General features: G+C 48.5%; 1 protein-coding gene and 1 long non-coding RNA gene across 3 annotated transcripts in view; one reads left to right on the plus strand and one right to left on the minus strand.

Moving 5' to 3' along the window:
• Positions 1 to 22,139, minus strand: part of Dpysl2 (dihydropyrimidinase like 2) — a 105,329-nt gene that overhangs the window by 35,972 nt on the left and 47,218 nt on the right. The window lies entirely within an intron of this gene.
• LOC146892292 (uncharacterized) lies at positions 5,063 to 5,726 on the plus strand. Its single transcript, XR_015004887.2, has 2 exons — positions 5,063 to 5,318; positions 5,612 to 5,726. It is a non-coding gene; the product is annotated as an uncharacterized LOC146892292 (long non-coding RNA).

Consider the following 22,139-nt stretch of genomic DNA (forward strand, 5'->3'; position numbering starts at 1 on the left):
TCCAAACAGTTTTTTTTTTTTATCTGTGGTTTGGCTGAACCCAGAATTAATTGAATCCACAGATGCAAAATCCTTGGATCTGATGGGTCAACTGTACTCTCCTGGTAACACAGTCAGCTTTTCCATTTAACCCATAGGACTGAAACCTGGAGACCCTCCTGCCCCACCCTGCTTGACAAGGAATGTTCCTTCCACCAGACAGCATGGGACATAAGGAAAACTGCCTTCTTCAAAGCTGATTTTCTAAAATAAAGGTAATTTTAGGTAAAAATTAATATTACATCCATTCAATTGCCACACCACCCTTTAAATCAACCAACTCTACTGGGTACTTTTCTCTTTATCTTTTTTTCTACATGTTGTGTTTTATTCTATTTCCTTATCTCTAGCCTCTCTCCTCCCCAAAAGCTTGGAAGTGGCTTTAGAGAGAGATACCCAAGCCAATCCTGGCGGACACACCTGTCATCACAGCATGTAGGAGTGAGAGGCAGGAGAAGTTTGACAAGTCTGAGGTCAGCTTGAGCTACCTAGTGAATAAGTCAGTCATAGACACTTAGTGATATCCTGTCTAAGAAAAACAAGTGAACGACAATAAAACCTTAAAATGCAAGAAGATGCCATCAAACAAGAAGAGGAAAAACAAAGATGGCAAGGAGGAAAGGAGAAAACAGGGGACACAGAATGAAATCAAGAACAAGGTAGTAAGTTGTACGCTTACGTGTGTGTGTGAAGACATAAATAAATGCACGCATATTTGTGTGTATGTGTGTAGACCTGTATGAATGCTTTGTTATTGTCCATGCATGTTCACACCTATACACAGGCATACATGCATGCATGCATGCATGTTTGCACCTGCGTGTGTATGCATCAACAGATAAACAACTTTCGGATAACCTCATGTCTCTGCTAAATGTTGTCAGACTCCCAGTCCCACATCCAGGAAGCCTGACACCCCTCCTTCCTGAGGGATCAACAAGGCAAACCATTTCTCAAGAGAACCCTGGGAGCCGCAAGCTCAGTCTGGGAAGAATGCTCAACCCACTGAGTATCATGATTCTTTTAAATAGCTTAATATTGGACTGGATAAAAAAAAAGTTTACATCTACACACTGGATGCTTGGGTTTGCCCATTACAGAGAATAAATATTATGTTCTCAAAGTTCTGTCCCTTGATGGCTCTCTTTCATTCTATGTATCCTGTCAGGAGTAAACACGGCAGCTTTGGGATACTCTTCTTTAAGATTTATGTATTTCACCTTATATGTAGGGGTATTTTGCCTGCCATGGAAGTCTGTTCACCGTGTGCACGCCTGGTGCCGACAAAGGCCAGAATGGGCACCAGATCCCCTGGAACTGGGGTTACAGGTTGTTTGCTGTGAGTCACCACGTGGGTGCTGGGAACCAACCAACTGCTCTAGAAGAGCAGTCCGTGCTCTTGAGTCATCTCTCCAGCCTCCGTGATACCCTTTAAGATCCAAAAAACCACTAAATACATACATATTCACACTCCCCCAGTGCTGAGCATCAAACCTAATGTCTTGTGCATGGTACGTAAGACTTCTGAATGATTGAGCTACACTGTCAGAACTCTCGTTTTTATGAGGGAAAATGTGTCTTTCAATGGCCCACTTCTTTCTACAAGACCCGCCTGCTTCTTTCTCTACCTAAGGAACCCGAGAGAGCCCTGTGTAGGATGCTCCATGCAGGATGCCTGTTCCTGGGACAGCTTAAGCAAGGAGCTTGCCGTGGCTCAGCCTCCACTCCCCTTCCACAAAGTGGAAGCCAGGGAACCCTTCAGATCAGTAACAGGACCCACAAAGGGACTCAGACACCGTGACGCCATGCTTCTCCATCCTCAAGGAACACGAGACGTACCCTGATGTAAACTCTGGTTTGTGCCCTCACCCCTTGCCCGTTCTGGGACAACAGGTCGAGACAGCGACCCGGGGAAGTGAGTTTTTGAGAAGCAGCCATTCCGATCCTAGCTGAGTGTAGTCTGTTTTTCCATTTGCCTCCCCTTCCATCCCCACCCACTCGGGCCTTTGAGGGCCCTGATCACCACACAATGGCAATGCCACTTTCAAAAACAGAACCAGGTTCCCTGACTACGAGGCTAGGCCCTCCCTCCACAGCCAGTGCCAATATCTGATTAGTGAGCCATGTGATACCCAGCACTTCAGAGAAACGGGCATGCTTCCCCTAGGCTAATGGCACTTGCAAACGTGTCCCTGAAAGGCCTGCCTGAACTTTCCCACTGTCCTCCTTCCGCAGAAGGTCTCCTGGGAAGAGCCGCTTCTCGGGAACACGGCAAAGGGTCCTGACCATTTCCGGAGGGAGCAGGAGTCCTCGGTGAGGAACCAAAGCAGAAATCATTCACAGATCATCTCTCTGGGGACCTTCCTGGGGTAACTGCCCATGTGAGAAAGGCGCAGTCACCCTCCAGCACCTAGCAATGACAAGGGGGTGGACATTAGGGTCAAAGCACCCCAAGGGTTGGGCCTGCTTCCTGTGGTGACCTTCCTTGTGGTTGTTTACTGAGATTTCCCGGACTTATCTATAACCATGCAGAGTGGAGGAGGGTACGTGGGCACAGGGAAAAGTATCTGTGGAATTCCATGCACTCCCTCCTTGGAGCATCTACACAGAGTCCACAGACGCCCATCCACTTGCTGGATGACAAGCCAAAAGCATGCCCCGGAATGATGGCCTGAAGCTGGACATGTTTTCCGTGAAAATCTCAGAATAGCCAAAGAATGACGGGCTATAAGTTGTCCGTTCTTAGTTCTGAAAGTTCTACCTCCAAAATGCTCCAAAATCTGAAATATCATGACATATGTGGGAAGCACCACACTGATCTCATATGACAAGTGCTGGCCAAACTGCAGGCATGCTACCAAAGTGTACAGAATTGCTTTCGGGGGCTGGGGGAGGGGCTTGGCTGGGAGGAGGCTTTCCTAACGTGCCCATGTCTCTGTCCCCAGTACTAACAAACTCAGGCCTGTAATCCCAGCGTTCCGGAGGCAGAGGAGGCTGATGGCTCATAGCAAGATGGAGGCCAAACTGCAGGCATGCTACCAACGTGTACAGAATTGCTTTCCGGGGCCGGGGGAGGGGCTTGGCTGGGAGGAGGCTTTCCTAACGTGCCCATGTCTCTGTCCCCAGTACTAACAAACTCAGGCCTCTAATCCCAGCGTTCCGGAGGCAGAGGAGGCTGATGGCTCATAGCAAGATGGAGGCCAGCCTACTATACACGAGACTGTGTCTCAACATAGAAAAAGAAACCTCGGACATTATATAAGGTCAGTAATAAACCAATTCATTTTGATTTTGGTTTTGGCTTTTGGTTTTTCAAGACAGGATTTCTCTGTGTAGCTCTGGCTGTCGTGGAACTCACTCTGTAGACCAGGCTGGCCTCGAACTCAGAGATCTGCCTGCCTCTGCTTCCTGAGTAGTGGGATTAAAGGCATGCACAACCACCAGCCGGTTGGTAGTAAACCTTACATAGAAATTTCACATTTAGACCTGGGACCCATCTTCGAGATAATTCATTATGTATATGTAAATACCTTACTCTGAATTTTGAAACTCTTCTTGTCCCAAGCCCTTCAGAGAAGGGGTACTGGACCTCTACTATTGCCTACATTATTTCTACAAGAACCGCCAAGGGACCCTACCTCTTTTTAAGAGCTTGACTAAATATGACACAATTCACCCGGTTCAGGGCCCAACTCGGTATGTTCACTATATTCACATTTCCATACAAGCATTATCCCAAATAACTTTCAAACACACCCATGAAAGAAGTCCAGTACCCATCAGCAGCCCCTCCCCATACCTTCCTCCCCATTAGAGTGACTGAGGAACCCAGACCAAAGCAATCACTAATCTTTGGTCTGATTGGAGTGATTGCTTTGGTCTGGGTTCCTCAATCACTAATCTGATCCCTGTCATTTCACAGAAACCGGAAGCGTACACTGTGTGGTTTCCTGCATCGCCCCTGGCGCTTCCACTTCTCATGAAGCTCCCAAGGCCGGGCACTGCAGCATGCATTGGCACCTCATTCCCCTTTATGGGCTGTCATGGCTTTGGCAGCCCATATTTAAGCCTTTGGGACATGAGCAAAATATTAAGACATGAAGAAGTAAGCTGCAAACTTGAGAAAGCTAAACACGAAGTCCCTTTGGAATTTACAGAATTTCAAAAGTCTAACCTTTTTTTTTTTTTTCTTTTTTCTTTTGGAAATCACTGTAGGCTCAAATCCAGCTTTTATTTGTGCACTGTGTGATATGTGTGCGTATGTGTTTTCACGTGTGTATGAGTGAGTGTGCATCCTTGTGAACATACATGTAGAGGCCAGAGGTTGCCATCAGATGCGTTCCTCAAGCACTCTACACTGAGGCAGGGTCTCTCACTTGAACCCAGCACTCACCAGTTTGACTAGTACAGCTAGCCAGTCTGCTCTGGGGTTTCCACCTCCTGAGTACTGGGATTAAGGGTGAGCTGCCAGCTGCTGGGTTTACCCAGCACTTACATGAGGGCTGGGAACCCAGACGCTTACATGACAAGCACTTCCTAAGCCCTCACGTGCAGGTTTAAGAAAATGGTGCAGAAAGATGTCTTTCTTTACCCTACTTCCCAGCTGGCACAGTTCTCCAGCTTCCGTTCCCCTTCCTGACATGAACTCAGGCGGGGTCTGAACAGCTGAACACCAGGCCTCTGCCTGGCTGGGTGGTACAGGATCCCTTAGCTCCTCTCCCATGACCGTCATCTGCCTCAGTCTCCCTCAGAGCCAGTCTTGGTCCTAGCACTTGCCAGACACCAGAGTAGAGAGATGGCTCCCTCTTCGGTATCAGGCAAAAATCTCCCCATAAACTCCTTAAGTGGGGGACACCAGTGATAGCGCTTGTCACACCAAGGGAGCTGCCCGCCTCTGAAGTCCAACCCCCCCCCAGACTTCCTCCTCATGGGTTGTCCCTGGTGAGAGGAAGTGACCCATTCCTTCCAGGCTTCAGGAAGGTGACTCTAGGAGACCAAGAGTCAGACCTAGAGATGGAAGTTGGGAGCAAGGCAGTGAGAAGGTCTGTCATCTTCTGACGCTAAAGCCCTTAGAACAGCACCTCTGGCCTTCGCTGCTTGCCCCAGACGAGCCTGCATGCTTGCAGCACCCAATTCAAGAAACACCCACTCTCCTCTCCGACAGTCATCGGTGGTGAGGCGGGGACTCAGAAGCTGTCACGGGGTCACGCTCCAGCTTGTATTCATTTCACAGCAATCCTGTCGACTCACGTGGGCACCGCGTCTGAGCGCATCACAAAGTAACGTCATATACTTTCCTTTGATTCTCAGGGTGGGTGAGCAGGGTGCGTGTAAGTCCCTCTGGTACAGCTGGGGGGCATGTAGGCCCTGTGGACTATCTGCTGCAGTCATTTAATAAGAAATGTCCCCCTCAGGAGCTCAGGTGTTTGTACACTTGGTCCTCGGTTGGTGGCACTGCCTGGGGAGGTTTAGAATGTTTAGGAAGTATGGCTGTGCTGAGGGAAGGGAGTCACTTTGACAGTTCTCATCCCCGGCCCGTTTCTACTTCACCCTCTCTGCTTCCTGCGTGTAGGTGGAGATGTCACCTCTCTCCGCTTCCTGTTCTGGCAGCCTGTCGCCACGCCTTCCCCACCATTACGGACTCTGTCTCTGAACTGTAAGCCAAAATAAATCCTTTCTCCCCTAAATTGCTTTGGTCATGGGCTTTTCTTAGAGCAACAGAAAAGGAACCCATCCAAACCAAAAACGTAAACCTTGCCCCCAACCTCTGGCCCCAACATCTTCCAGGCATTGTGTTAGGATGGTCCTCCATTGCCACCCCCTTGCCTGAATTCCAAACACATGCAGGTTCCCTAAAGTAGGCGGCTCTAAAGGGAACCCCAGGATCAAGAGGGCAAACACCCCCTTTAGTGTGGGTGAATGTTCATTGGGGGCACCAGGTTGAGAGCTTGTCAACACGTTGGCACCTCATAAAAGCCTTTCTTCCGTGCTCACACATGGGCTCCTGGCAACCCAGATCAAAGGCCAGGCTAATGAAATCTGCCTGTGGCGCTGAGGGTCATTTATAACTCGCAAATGGCTCGGAGAGATGAGCCAAGTGACAAGCAGTAATTCCCTGACTCATCAAAAGCAGATGTGGAGGGGTGAGAGCCCTCAGGCCATCTGCAGACAGCAAGAGGTCAAGATCGCAAGGGAAGGTCCACCAGACTCAACTAGTGGGCATGGGCCAGGCTCGGGAAGAGAAGGCCCAGAAAGACTCTCTCCACCACAGACAGTTTTGCTTGATTTCGAGGGCTTGATGGTTCAAGCTCATTCATTCACAAAGGTGGCCCCCGGTGTGGATCTGAAAGTTTTACCAAACCATGAGCCATGCGGTGGTTTGAATAAGAACAGCTCCCATACAGGCTCATATATTTGAATACCCGATCTGCACTTGGTAGCACTGTTTGGGAAGGATTAGGAAGTGTCAGCTGTTGGGGGAAGTGTAGCCTGCTGGAGGGAGTGTGTCACTGGGTGGGGTAGGGGGGCTTTGAGATTCAAAAGCCCAGCCCATTCCCAGTTAGGGCTGGAGATCCCTCCCTTCCACTCTCACATGTGGATCAGAGGTAAGCTCTCAGCTACTGCCCCGGTGCTATGCTTGGCTGCCTGAAGCCATGCTCCCCCACGATGATAAAAGCCTAGCCCTCTGAAAAGCTGGAAGCAAGCCCTCAATTAAACGCTTTCTTTATAAGCTGCCTTGGTCACGGTGTCTCTTCTCAGCAACAGAGCAGTGACTAAGACAAGCCATATGGCTGGGAAGATCGTGGTCAGAATGTTTGCTGTTCAAGTCTGAGGACGAGGGTTCAGATCCCAGCATGACATAAAAGTCAGGCACCTGCCACCCCAGCACCGGGGACAGCAACAAGCAACAATGTCTAGCCAAAACAGCCAGTTTCACTTCAGTGAGAGACAGTAAGACACCACCCCATAAAACAAGGCAGAGAACAAACAGGGGAGCGATTTGATATTAACCCCGGATCTCCACGCACAGACACAAGTGAACACACACACACACACACATCAAAATCTTTGAGACCTTAGCCAGGCAGTGGTGGCGCACGCCTTTAATCCCAGCACTCGGGAGATAGAAGTAGGCAGATCTCTGGGAGTTTGAGGCCAGCCTTGTCTATAAGAGCTAGTTCCAGGACAGCTAGGGCTGATACACAGAGGAATTCTGTCTCAAAAAAAAAAAAAAAAACAGAAGACAACAACAACAACAACAAAATCCTTGAGACCTGACAATTGGTCGGCAGAAGCCCTCAGAGGGCTTTGCACATGAGGTTGTTACCATATGACCACAAAGTCAGCTGACCTAAGTTAGCCGGGCAGCTTCTACCTGGAGAGATTTTGCAACCAAAATCGAAAGGATATCAGAAGTTTGCTGGGACATCCTACCACTTTCCTGACAAAGAATTCGGTTCTGGGCAAGTCTTGAATGTTACATAATCAGGGCTGTGAAGACGGCTCAGTGGGTGGAGGTGCCTGCCCCCAAGCCTGGTGACCACATGGCAGAAGAAGAGAACTGACCCCCATAGGTTGTCCTCCAGCCTCCACACCATGGCACTGCACTCCCTCACCATGTGTGTACACACCCAGCATACTAAATAAATATATGTGTGCAATTATAAAAAAATTTTAAAGATGCATAATTGGATGGAACAGCTTTGGAATTTAACTCAGGTCTAAATCCTAAATCTCTAATTTTTTTTTCTTTTCACTATAATAGAAGAAAATGTTACCCATGACCCCGCTGCCTTATTAATGACTATTCATCATCCATATTATTACCCAGATCTCTCATACAGGTACATATATTTAATGTGGGTGTAATCACAAGCTATGCTCATTTTTAGTGACATAGGGCTTTATTTTATCTTAAGAGCATGGTTGTGTGATCATCTTCTTGACCTATCTTCTAATGAGTTATCCTTGGGGGTGTCCATTAATTTCACAATTTCCCTGAGGAACAACTTGTGGGTTTTCTACATCCCCCAATGATGCATAATGTTCTTATGAATACACTCATGTTTCTAACTGGTCCCCTACTTCAGCTTCCTCCTTGGAGAGGATGCTGGGGTCAGCATAAAGGCATGGACTGTGGTTCTCTATCCAGTTGGTCCAAAGTGGAATGGCTTCACTCGGCCACCCGCAATTCAAGGGGACGTCACTCCAGATAGTACTGGTGCCCAGTTTACAGGATTGCTATTTAAAGGGGCAAACACAACACCCCTTTCACCCTTCTTGGTTGCCTTTGTTTTCAAAAACTGGCCACTTCCCAAGACCCATCGAGGAGGCCCGGGGAACACACGAAGGATTCAGGAGGCCAGCTGTGCAGAATGAGTCACGGCCTCATGAGAGCCGGGCCCAGGGGCCACTTGTGCCATTTTAGTTCTTACTCTTGTTCAGCCCTTCTTCAGCTATCAACCTGCTTCCGGGCCAATTCCCAGCTAACACTGACCCATCAGGAATGCACAATGGAGACAGGGTTGGCAGGGCAGCCCAGGCCCCAGTTCCCAGCACTGAGAAAAGCCACGTCCTGCCTCTGCTCCATGTTCATCTCCCAGCACAGGCAGTTCATAGGAAATACCATCCCTGCCGCAGAATAACGCAACCGTTGCCTGGGGAAGACCCTAGAGAAACCCGTCCGCTCAAAACGCTGCAGGCAGGCCCCAGGCTGCACAGCATTTCTCCGAGCAACGCTGAGTCCCTGGCTGAGGGAGGGGTGAGGTTCCTGTTTCCTGTCATTAGGCATGCTCTCTGGGTCAGACTCTGAACAGACGCCACATTGACAGCAGCTCATGTCCCCTCACCAGAGAGAGAAAAACACACTCTGATTCCGACGGGGGTGTCAAGCCTGGAATTCCTCTAAGTCTGACATCCTGAGGGTGACTTTGCCCAGCCCTGCTGGCACCCTGCTCTCAGAAACGCTGGAAGCCCTCACTCTAGCCAGGCTTCACTTGCTCAGTGAAGACCATGGGGACTCACTCATCTGAAAAGACAGAATGACATGCCATTCAAAGAAATGTCAGCGGACCAGGAAAATCGCATTACGTGAGATCAGGCCCCAGCGCTCTAACTGCCCACTCCTGCTTGCAGGAAATGGGGACACGACAGCCAGCAGGTATGGTCTTGAATCCAGGCGCCATCCCGGATGAGGTCTAGGAAGCTGGGCTAGTTAATTAACTCCTCGGTGCCTCATTTTCTCCATCTGCTACAGAGGTATAACATCGGTGTCTCTCCCATAGTATTGGGAAACCGAAACCACAGTGCCTAGCTGGTACCCGAGTAACATTTCTCTCACTGGCTGTAGAACTTTGGGGTTCTTGGCCTCCCTGGGCCTCGGTTTTCTTATCTGTAAAATAGACATTATTCTAGTAGTGATACAGCATGTGTCAAGACCTTACACCAGGAGGTCCTCCTGTCAAGTCTGCATCAAATGACTAGCTCACACAGGAAGATAAAAGCTGTTTTGTGCCATTCCTGACCAGTGCTGTAGCCCGTAAAGGGTGAAGCTCCCCTTGGGGAGACCAGTCACATACCCCAGAAGCAGGGGAGTGGGATGGTAATGAGGGTGGCCCCGAGCAGGGAGTTTCAGCAGTGAAGAACAGGGTGTGGGGAGGAACTGGATAAAGGCTCTGCGGAGGGAAGGCCAAGGCCACCGCACCACAAGAAAGGCTTGGAACTATGAGTCATCCCTTCAGAGGAACGGGCTTCTGCAGAAACAGACCAAAACCCAGGGAACAAGATGAAGCTGCCCTATTTACAGGACAAGGGGGTAAATCGCAGAGATCCGCTGAGGAGATACCTCAGTTCCTGGGGAAATTCCCTGCACTATCCCCACGCCACCCACCATGCCTGGACACCAGGATACAAAACAAAACAAAACAAAACAAAACAAAACAAAACAAAACAAAGCAAAGCAAAACAAAAAAATCTTCCTATCGGGAAAGTGTTAGGATCAGGTAAATTCCCTTCCCAATGTCAAGAGAACTCAGACAAGGGGAAAGCTGCCAGTCAGGGCAGATAACAAACTGGCCTCATTAGCAGGGCTCTCTGTCATTCCAATAAAAAGCAAAGCAACCTGATCGCAGAGGTTCCTAGAGATCTCCCCAAACATCAGTCCCATCCACAGCAGGCTTTCAAAGTGCTAGGGCATGTTTACTCTCAAAACCCCTAGGGACGCTGGAAGCCCAGGCTGGCTGGATGCTTGGCTCCCTCCCTTCCCCATGTGTATATGTGCACACAGATATGTGTGTGTGTGTGTCTGTGTGTGTGTGTGTGTGGTGTGTGTTCATGTGCACATGGGTGGTGTACATGCATGCATATGGAAGTTCATACATGCATGCAAGGCCTGTACACGAGTGACAAAAAAAAAGGGGTGGGGTGGAGGCAAGCTCCTATCCTACTTCTTGGGTCCTTTGGGCCCTTGAAGGGACATAGAAGAGACACTTCCCAATCTTCACCACGGTCTGCCAGGAATAAACTCCAGACGATGAGCAAATTACAGAAAGAGTAAAGAGACGTGACGAGCCTGGGGGACCATGGGGGACAACCTAAAGCTTTTCCACAAGGGGTTAGGTCAACCCTCCCTGGCCAGGCTGAGCTCTGTGAACACCACCTCGAGAAGGGGGTGGCCACTGGCTGGGCTTGCAGATGAGGTGGCTGGAGAAATATGTCATTCATGACACTTCCTCTGTTTGTCTCGGCTTTCGGTTGCCCTGGGTTACAGGACCACAGATTTGGTGCTGGCTTCCCAAAAATAAGAAATTAAGGGACAGGGCAGAACAGCAGAAGAGAAAGAAGGAAGAAGGAAGGGGGGGAGAGAATAAGTTTTAAGAGGTCATATGCTATAAGGCTTCCATGTGCAAAGAATACAATCAATTCAGTTTTCATTCCAGAAGGTTCCTTGTCCAGAAAACAACCCGAGGACTTAGTCTTCCCGCTAGCAGGGACTAACAGCAACACACATATTCACTTGTGCAAAGCTATGTCAGAATACTCCCAAAAGCCCAAAGGCCACAGACAATAACAGGAAAGAAGACTGTGCCAATCCACAAGAAGGGTCGTGTTTACATTTCCCTTGCTGTCCGCATAGAAATACTACAACCTGATGACAATGACCCTTCTGTGAAAATACAGATTGAAACAAACAATACAGTGTTCACACCTGTATTTGAGGGCACAGTTTATAGATAATACATGATTAGCATACTGAAAGGAGCACTTAGTTCAAACGCTAACCACAGTGTACTCGGGGCCCCGTCGGTACATGGACAAACATCCCATCCTTGTTACAAAAGCTGCCAGGACAGTTCCCTGTGCAGTCGGGAATAGATCAGCTTTCTGGGCTTGGAGCTAAACTAAGAAACAAAAACAAAGGAGCTGGCCTCCAGTGTTTGTTCCAACATTGCACAATGCCTCTTACATCCCCTCCAAAAGAAGTCCCACAGGGAAGGAAGACTCGGTGAGGTCATCTGTTGACTGGGCTCAATTTAAAGCAAAAAAAAAAAAAAAAAAAAAAAGTGATGGGTGTTTTCCTCCTAGGAATCTGGACCGAATTCAAAAGCACAGCACAAACCGTATCACGGCCTCGCTGGAGCCTGACACAGCCACGACACTGACCAGTGCCTCGCTTTTCCACTGGGAGTGATGGCTCAGTGGGCCTGTTTTGTCCCCAGTTCATTAGGAAGACTGAATAGAAGCCAATCTGGACGGTGCCTGATAATGCTGCTGAAGCCTGATAAGGGGCTTGTGCTTAGCATCCAGGTGTCGCATGCACGTCACCACCAGCGTGCTCACAATGACCCAGGCTCACAATATGCTCTCCCTGTTCCCAGGAACAACAGGGCTAAGGGCAACGCGGGTGCCAAGCGCAGCTCCACATGCAAAAGCCGCGGAAAACCGAAAAGTTTATGGGTAACCATAAACACAAGTCATCCAGTCAGCCAAGGAAAACGCTCAATGGCCATTTGCTTTTATGAATAGCTACACCACTCTTCTATTCACCTGTATACACAAATGTATTTTAAATACAGCGTTAAAATCGCATCGTGTATAAACTATTCATCACTAAAGCGCTCTCTTTCAAATAAAAGGGGGCGGAGTCCATTCAGCACAATGTTGTTTGCCTAATAGTCCCAGAATTCAGAAGGTGAGGCAGGAAGACCTCGTGAGCCTAAGAGTTTAAGACCATTCTAGGCAACAAAGAGACCATATAGCAAAAATAAATAATAAATAAATAAAAATGAACTAATTACGGCACTTACTGCCAAGCCTAATGGCTGTTCAGTCCCCAGAGCCACACAGTAGGAAAAAAAGTACCAACTCCTTTGGCTTTTTCTCTGCCCTCCACACACACGTCATGAAGTACACGCATTCACATGGTCAGGAATTGCAGGCACACCAAGAGGGTGCTGGGTCCCTGGAGCCGGAGTGGCACGCAGTGGAGAATGAAACACAGGTGCTGGAAACTGAGCTCGGGTCCTCTGCAAGTGTAACACACGTTCTTACCTGCTGAGCTGTCTCCCCAGGGCCACCTTTTGCCGTTTTTGGGTTTACAAAAAGAAATCACTGAAGAATCTTTCTTTACAGCAAAACTAAAGAATCTTTTTTTTTTTTAAATTTAACTAAACTTTTCTCTTAGGTAGCCTATGTGGTATCAGATTCTTAAAATCCTTAGTTTTGTGTTGCTCCTGTAGAAAGGATATGTAAATTATAATTTACCTTTGGTTATTTACGGTTTATTACAGCATATGGGAGCGTTTAGCCTTAGTACGTATTCTCTAGCTGATGAGCTTAAATTTTTCTATAAAGAAATAGCAAATTTTTTCTTCTATCAGTCCCCTTGCATGGTTAAGGAATGCACTGAGAAAAATATTACAATAATTTCATTTGCTTTGCCCATGCGGGCAGCGGTTCTGAGTCCCCCTTTCCTGTGGTGGCCCCGACATCCAGAAATCCACCTGTTTTCTATGTACCACCTTGAACTTGTCACGTCAGAGTTAGCAAAGCACGTTTAAAACCTAAGTTCTCAACGAGTATGCACATGACCTTAATGCTAGCACTGGGAGATGGGGCAGGAACCGATGCACAGCACAGCACAGCACAGCACAGGTGACCCCTGGGGATGCCGCACGGAAGGAAGAAAGCCAAGCACAAAAGCGCACAGGTTCTGATTCTACTTACATAAATTGTCCAAAACAACCAGATCCATACGGACAGAAAATGGATTCATGGTTTTCACCAGTGTGGAATGCGGAAAAAGACACTGGAGACCCCAAACCTGCCCCAAGGCCAAACCCCCTTTCTTCAGCGCACCACCCAAGAAATGACTATAACAAAGGAGATCTCAGTTCAACGTCCAGCTCCACTACACCCTCAAGAGACAGAACGACATGGGTGGTATAGCCAGGGCTTAGAAGGACTTCTTCCCATTGATCTAGGATGCGTGACTCTTTCCTGAGCTGGAGGTTATGCCCAGCAGAAGAGATGCCCCAAGTGGTGAAGGAGGTGGTACATGGTCTGCCCTTCCGTGTGAAGCACGGAGCTCAGCGAAGCAAATTCTCATTCTCAGGGAAAGACAAGAAAGATGTCTCTACAGATGGTGAGAGGGGAGAGAACTGCTATGGCCCCCAGCTCACAGCGCTCCCCAAAGCTAAGATGTTTAAAATTTCACCTCTACATCCTTATGTCAGTGGTGTGTCAGAGGCAGGGACTTCAGGGGGTGTCTAAGGCTAGAGGACGTCATTAGGGTGGGGAGCCCATGATGGCATTGGTGACTTTACACAAAGCAGAAGAAAGGCCAAGTCCGGCCATGTCTCACCATGTCACCTCCCTCCTGTTGCTTTACCACAGCCCCACTGCCCTCTCCAAAAACCACCGCCATGTTCTTGGACTTCTAGACTCTCATTAATGAACCCCAAACCTTCTGTTCTTCATAAACAACCCAACCTGTGGGATTTACTTAGAGCCGTAGAAAGTAGCCGAAGACAAGAAGTCTCCAGCAACCACAGCTGAACACTCTTAACAAGAGAGAGACATCAGGGGACAATAAGAGTGTGCCTCTGGATCAGAGCAAAAACCACATCAGAGCAATGAGGAACCCTTTACGGAAAGGATGGAAGCCTGAGAGACGGACAGAAAAACAAGGGCCAATGCTGAAGTCACTTGGCAAAACAAATTTCATCCCCAAATCTCCCGGGAGTCAAACAGTCTTAAAAACCAGCTGGGCTGTCAGAAGGGAAGCCAGTGGGCCACCTCCCCCCACCTCTGTAACTCACCCCAGTTCTATCTAATCTACAACACCCTGAACATCTCGTGGAAACGCTAGGAGGCAAGAGAGGCTTCGGGCAAGCAAGAATAAGGAGGCAGACAGGGAGCTGCTTGCCAGAGCTAATAAGCTGCAGGCCATCCCAGAACTAAGGTCTCCTGGTTGCCTCCTTGATGTGTCCTTGAGAAAGGGAGGCCTCAAATTCTTTCCACTACACCTCATGTTTCCTTAGTGAATCCCTGGGATGGCCACACAAAGGAAATAACAATACTGAGAGCAGTGGTCTCAACCCAGGCTGTTAATTCCCCTCCCCGTCCCCAGACCCTCCCAGTTTCTGAAAACACCTCCTTCCTGGACTGTCTCACAGTCAGCTATAGGAGGGCTGAGCCGATGAACCTCACAGACACACGGGAAAGAGGGGTCCCAGACAAGGTCAAGGAGCCTTGGGGGGGGGGGGGCAGCCTGCCTGAGGGCAATTGGCTCAAGCTGGCCCTACACTGAGCAGGGGCTGTGCCGCCCACAAGGGGAATTAAGTTAGACTAGCGAATTCATGGTATCAGCCACTGTGAGGACTGCAGTCCAAATAGCCCCTCTGGGATGCAGGGGGAATCTAGGTCATGGAGGCAGGGCTTCTGTGGAGAGACCAGAGACACTGGGTAGACCACCATGGTGGCAAGCCTTTCCTCGTGGGTGTACCCACCCTCTTAGCGGGAGAGGTACACAATAACGGATCATTTTCTCCCTCTCTGTTACAGAAAGGGGAAAGGCACTTTGAAGTGATGGTTGGTTGGAAATGCAGGACAAAGCCTGAATACCAGAATCTTCCTGCTGCTGGGGGATTGGACAAGGGTCTATTCCTCCAGGCAAATTCAAGGAAGGGGCTGTGCCCAGGGTTTCTGTGGCATTCACAGACATTGTAATAATAATAATAATAATAATAATAATAATAAATGAATAAACAAATAAAGCCACAAATACTTTCGGCTGAGGAAACAGCTTAGTTGGTTAAGTGCTTACCTTACAAACATGAAGACCTAGGTTCAATCACCAGATTCCACATAAAAAACTTGGACATGAGGTCAGGTGGTGGTGGCGCACAGTCTTTAACCCCAGTACTTGGGAGGCAGAGCCAGGCGGGTCTCTGGGAGTTCAAGGCCAGCCTAGTTCCAGGACAGACTCCAAAGCTACCCCAAAAAACAAACAAAAACTTGGACGTGGTGGTGGTTGTTTATAATCCCAGCAGTGGAGAAACCTAGCTTCCTTAGCAAGTTCCACGTAGGCACGCATGCACGCATGCGCATATGCAACCAAGTTCTCTGGCTCTGATCTGCAAATGGATCAGAACTGTGGTCCTTATCTATGCCCAGAGTAACAAAGTCCTGTGGCTTCTCTGGGCCTCTTCCCATTCCTTCAGTCCTAGCCTGATAATCAGCTCTTAACCGTCAAGGTCAAAGGGAGGACAGGGCCGGAAATGGAGGCCTAGGGTTTGCAGATTCCCAGTGCAATGAATTGATTATGTGCACTAGCAAATGAACTTTCTTCTCAGGTCTTGTGACAAGGACAGAATCTGCCTGTGACTCCTGCTGGGTCTGTAGAGGAGTCCAGAGAGCATCTATAAGGCCATTTCTCATCAGAGTTCATCAGAGGACAAGTAAGCAAAACAAAAGAGTGCCTTACTGGTCCAGCAACACGCGTCTGACTGGCTTGTGAGACAGTCCCTGTGTCGCATTAATAGGATACAGACAGAAGTATCTTAAACCTTAAATGTCTGTCCTCAGAGAAGTTCCACATAGCTGCACAAAATGACCCAATACACAACCAAAACTTCTTAAGCTATGGCTTCCTATCAGTTCCCACTTCAAACTCTGAAGTAAAAGTTTCTTTTCTTCCAGAATATTAAATGCCCACAACCTGTGCCCCCACACAATAGGTTTCAGAGCAACCCTGAATACTTGTCAGGGCTTTGGGGACTCCTGGGTTTAACCGTGGCTCTATTCAGCCTGGCTTCTACCTATTATGATCTGTGCTGATAGGAACTAAAGCACAAGATAAACAATGAGAGTAACGACCACCACTAAAGGGAAGCAGGAAAGGTACCCGCCATGTGCCTCTTCCTGAACAGTCCACCCACGGCACGGAGATCAGTGCTTAGATATTGGGAGCCATGATGTAGTCCCTTGGTGTGATGCTATGAAACAAGAAGCCAAGGCTCCCAGTGCCCACCCAGCGGGAAAGGAGCTCTGCTTTCTGGCAGGTCTTGCCCAGACCCACTTCCCTGAGTCATAGGCACTACGTGACTAAATGGTTCATTAGCCAAAATACCCCCTGGAAAAAGTCTGTCACCAAGGCTGGCAGAGGAAACACCCAGGGTTGTGGCCTGGCATCCCCGGCAAGCTACAAGGCAAGATGGTGGAGCGGGGGATATGGGTACTGGCTCAGGGAGAGATGGACACCAGGATATAGACTGTGTAGCAGAGCCACTATGAAAATCACGGAGCTCAGTGTTCAGAAGAGGCACAGCCCCGTTTGAATTCCAAAGACACTTGAGAACTGGCACCCACCAAGAACAATGTCCAAGGGGCACAACTTCAGAGTTACAGGGCTAAATGGGCTGCAAAAAAAAAAAAAAAAAAAAAATACAGACTCCAGAGGGAAGAAAATAAAAGCTACAGTTTTTACTTTCGTTTGTCCTTGTTTTTCTTGCTGTGTTCAAAAGAGGAACTGCTTTATGTAGGCTTGAACATAAAGCAAACTTGGAGCTCTCTTTCTAATGAGCTTGGGTCCATCAAGTACTATGAAATAACACACACGGTCAGGTGGTAGGTGACTGCATCCTCCTGCATCCTCCCAGAAGAGACAGATGACTGATGAATGACAGACAACACATAAGTGGGCAACTCAATAGATTACAGCCAGGAATAGCTACATTTAATAACGTAATCGATTAGCTAGACAAATGCCAACATACACATTAGAATGATGTATGTGACAGATTAAATAACAGAGATGAATGGATGACAGACAGACAGATAGATAGACAGATGTAGATGGACGACGGGTCATAGAGTAAGCTATGACCTGAAAAATGGTAGCATCCCTGGAAAATTCGTAAATAGAGACCCCCAACCCCCAGAAGGTGGGGCTTTAGGAGGTGGTGACGCCATGAGTGGGCTTGTCACTCTCAATAAAGAGATCCAGGGGAACCCCCCAATCATTTCCACCGCACACTGAGAAGACAAGCAGCTGTGACTCAGAAGGCGGGCCCTCGCAGACACCAAATCTGCTAGTGCCTTGATCTCAGACTTCCCAGCATCCACAGCTGTGAGAAATATATTTCTGTGGTCTATACACGGCTCACAGTGGTATTCTGTCATAGTAGCCCAAGGTAGTAAGTAGGTAGGTAGGTAGATGGATCTTATCTATAGATTAGAAGGATAGATAGATGATAGATATATGGATGGATGGATGGATGGATGGATGGATGGATGGATGGATGGATGGATGGATGGATAGATAGATAGATAGATAGATAGATAGATAGATAGATAGATAGATAGATAGATGATGGACAGATTTAGATAGATGGCAGATATATATGATAGACAACTTATAGATGATAGAGAAAAGATAGATAATGAAAAAAGACAGATGACAGGTAGACAGATAGATACATGAACACACAAATGAGCAATACAGGCCAGACTAACAGACGAAGATGGACAAACGACGTGAGATTCACACACACACACACACACACACACACACACACATACACACACACACACACACACACCAGAATTATCACAATGACCATTTTGTAAATATCATGGTACCAAAAAAGTCCACAAATCTCACTGATTCTGTACATAACCAGAAGAAATAACAGCCTTGTCAATCTCGCAGATGTAAAATTGCCACCTAGAAAAGCATTAGGACGGTAGCTTCCATACAGCAAGCACCACCAGAGAGACCACACTCGGGTCTGAGTCTTGGTGCTCTCCTGTCACGGGAAGCTCATCCTCTGAAGTGGGCCAGTGAGTTGCACCTAACCACAGAGCGGAGCCGGGAGAGAAGATCTGATTGGCTGTCCTGAATACACTGATTCTATGTCATTACCAGGAGCTTTTGTTTTCTTGCATGCAGGCTCCCCACAAGGACGGACTTTAGTCCTGATCTATCATTAGAGGGAGACTAGGTCATAAACACCACTGAGGGAACCCTAAGTCAGTAGGCTTCTGGCAGAATCAGCACAGCGGGTGGCCCATGGCCTGGGGATGGCAGTCACCCTGCCTAGTGTACCTCTGCCCCATATTCCTCTCAACCTAGCCCTCACCCCTTCTCCTGCTCACTGCCTCTCCCACTCACTCCAGGTCCTAGCTAGTATTGGGGAAGGAGCCAAGTGAAACCTTCCAGACACCAAGGACAGCAACAGAATCAGGAGGCTCAGTCCCTTTGGTTTCCTAAGATTTATGAGGAAAAGCAGCTTTGCAAGTCACGTCCACAACCAGGTCCTAGCAGTGATGCCGAGAGAGAGCAGAGCAGGGAAGAGCCCAGAGGGCACCCCGGCTTCTAGAGACCTCCAGAACATCCACTCGTTCCGTTTTATCAGAAGCCCAACTGTTAAAACAAGATCTTAGACGCTGGAAGCTTCCATACTAGCAAGGCAAAACCCACCTAGAAATAGAAGTCTCTGTGCCTGGAGTTTGTTTAAAAGTCCCCAGGGGGTCCGAGTGTGCAATTATACTTTTTAATGTTGGCCAGAGATCACTACAAAATTCCCTCTGCTGGAGAGGGGCCTGAGCCACCACAACCCAACTTCAGGCAGCATCTGCTCTATCATTAGGGGAGCATTCCAGTCCCATTCTAAAGGGGCGGCCTCTCAAATGGGCCAGCCAGAAAGGGTTTAATGTCTACTCACTGCAACCCCCTTCACCATTAACCACAGCAGCGAGGCTGACTAATGGCAAAGGATTTGAATAAATGGCTTTGCCCAACAATGGCAACGAGTTTGAGGCAGAGCCCTCAAAATTCACTAAGGGATCATCGCTTGGGAAGAAACGGAGGTGGGGAGAATGGCTACTCAAAGAGGAAAAGAAGGACCTGAAAGGGGTCTTAAGGGAAAAACTTAGGGTCAGAGCTATCAATGATGAGGAAAAAAAAAAAAAAAAAAAAAAAAAAACAACATATCCCTTGGCCAACCAGTCCCTAAGGCACTCAGTTTTGTCTTTTTAACCATTGCACACCATTTATTGTGCATACTGTATGAACAGGTGTGAGTGTGTGTTTATTCTGCATGAACAAGTATGTGTGCAACCTACAGTGGTCTGGATGAGAAACGCCCCCCCACAGTCACAGGGATTTGGATATTTGGTTCCCTGTTGGTGGTGCTGTTTGGGTAGGTTTAGGTGGTAGAACCTTGCAGGAAGAAGTACATCACAGAGTTTAAATCCTTAAGCTACTTCTAGTTGGCACTCTTTGCTATGGCTGAGGAGCTCCTGACTCCTGCCACCATGCCATCCTACTGCCATGATGGACTCTTATCGCTCTGGACCACGAAAACAAAATAAGCTCTTTCTCCATTAAGTTACCTTGGTCACAGTATTTTATTATAGCAATAGAAAGGTAGCCTATACAGAGGTCAAAGGAAAGAAACCTCTAATGTTGATCCTATGGTGCTCTCCACTGTGTGTGTGTGTGTGTGTGTGTGTGTGTGTGTGTGTGTGTTTCCTTTTGTTTGAGAAGGGGTCTTTCACTGGCCTGGGACAGACCAAGCAGGTTAGGTTGACTAGCCAGGAAACCCCCAGGAATTGTCCAGTCTCCTCAGAGTGTTGAGAGTACAAGTACGAAACTCCCTACCACGCCCAGCTTTTGTTGCGTGGGTTCTGGGGAATGAATTCAGGTCCTCAAGCTTGCATGGGAAGCACTTTAGTGATTCCCCAGCTCCTGTGTTGAGCTGAAGGAGGGGTGCTCGCTGGCCACTAAGCGGAGTGAAGTTCCTGAAGTGACTAAGCACGCTGTCTCTATTTACTAAGCCCCTTCTACCCTGTGACTCAGTACGGAAGCTGGTCAGGGACAGCTACAGCATCATCACTGTGGAAGGAAGGTAAGGGGTGAAGGGGCTGGCTTCCGCACTGCCCTTCCCCAGATTCTAGGATGCTCCAGAATCTGAAGGGGTGCGGAGGCTACCAACAAGTGGCAGACGAGAGAAAATGGGGGCAAGGGCCCAGGTCTTCCACAGCCCACCAACACCAACACCCACCCCTAGAGCTACACTGACAATTCTGTCAGGTGCGGGACAAATGGCTGTACAGGACCACTGTAAAGCTACCCGCCAAGGAACCAGTGTAGACAGCTTCCAGAAAGCCATGGGCATAAAGAAATGGCCTGAGCTCCAGCCCTGCCCTCCAGAAGTCTTTACTTAGCTTATTCAGCTGGGATATAGAACAGGGGATCTTTGGGTCATGGAATCTTATTTCCCAATGGGAACCCTGAAACTGGGGCACTGAGTCATGGAAGCCTGGCACTCATTCATACAAGGATTGAAGAGACCTGACTGCAGCCCTAACATGAACATGTTCTCTGCAGCCCCCCAACTCCTCCTGGCCCCAGTCATCACTCTCACTAGCCAGACTGAGGGGAAAGTTTTTATGTGTCTGAACACCCTAGGAAAAACTGGAGATGAGGCTCTGCAAGCACCCAGGAGCTCAGACTCGCCCGGATCCGTGTGCAACACCCCCGGCCAGAGTGGAAACTGAGATCTGGGAGAAGGGCAATGTTTCAAGGGATGAAGACCATCCTTTCCTAAGCTGGTTTGATCTCTAAGACTGGACTGCCAACTCTCAGAACCAGGATACAACAAAGAAACCCTGGTGGATCGTGATAACTCCCACAATGGCCCTGAAATGGATCTGTGGGATAGAACTGGTCCTCGGGGAGAAAATTCGCATGAGACATGAGTGCGAGACCTTCAGGAAGGGCTCTACGGCTCTCCAGAATGTTCCTCTTCCAACAACAGGTATCAAGCAATTGGCACAGTCATGAACAAAAGCCTTCTAATCGAGACAGCCACCCAGTGACACCTGAGCAAGTCCAGAGAAGACCTTCCTGGCCTTAGGCAAATCATCTAGGGTTTGAGAGAGATAAGATGCTGAAGCGGGGTGGGGCGCGTCCACGCGGACAGTATGTGGGATAACGTGGCTTTCTAATCATGACCACAGGCAGATTTTGTGGTGACAACTTTGGTCCTAGACTTGGAAACTTCAGTGTGATGTGGTTGGGTATTTGGTAAACACTTTCTAACCAGAGTCAAGTGAGTACTGAAAAGGGAATAATCAAAGTATCCGTTACAGACACATTCAGCTCTCCCTGTGTTCACACGCAGGCTTGCCACAGGCAAGGCACAAACCCAATGCCACGCGGATGAGCAAATGACAAGCAATGGATGTACCACAGTGGTACTCCCGAGCCACGTCCCCTCAATCTTCCTTCACCCACAGAAAAAGCTGGGACAAGTACAAAGGGTCCTGGGAAAGGCTTCTGAGTCCACCAGGGTCCCTAGGGACGCATGGCTTCTGTCATGCTACTGTCCACAGGCAGCAAGTTCTCTTAGCTATGCAAACCATCGCACATCTCCAGCTCCAGCATCGATGCAGGGACAACTCAGGGAGAGAGTCTGCCCCGTCCACAACCACAGGCTGATACGCCTGAGCTCTGGGCTCTCCCCAACTGCAGGCAGAGCTGACCACAGCATTGGTGTTGGTGGGAGTGGCCGGAGCACTAGAGGAGCAGTCAC

Source organism: Myodes glareolus, chromosome 12 (assembly GCF_982192425.1).
Source record: "Myodes glareolus chromosome 12, mMyoGla1.1, whole genome shotgun sequence".
NCBI lineage: Eukaryota > Metazoa > Chordata > Mammalia > Rodentia > Cricetidae > Myodes > Myodes glareolus.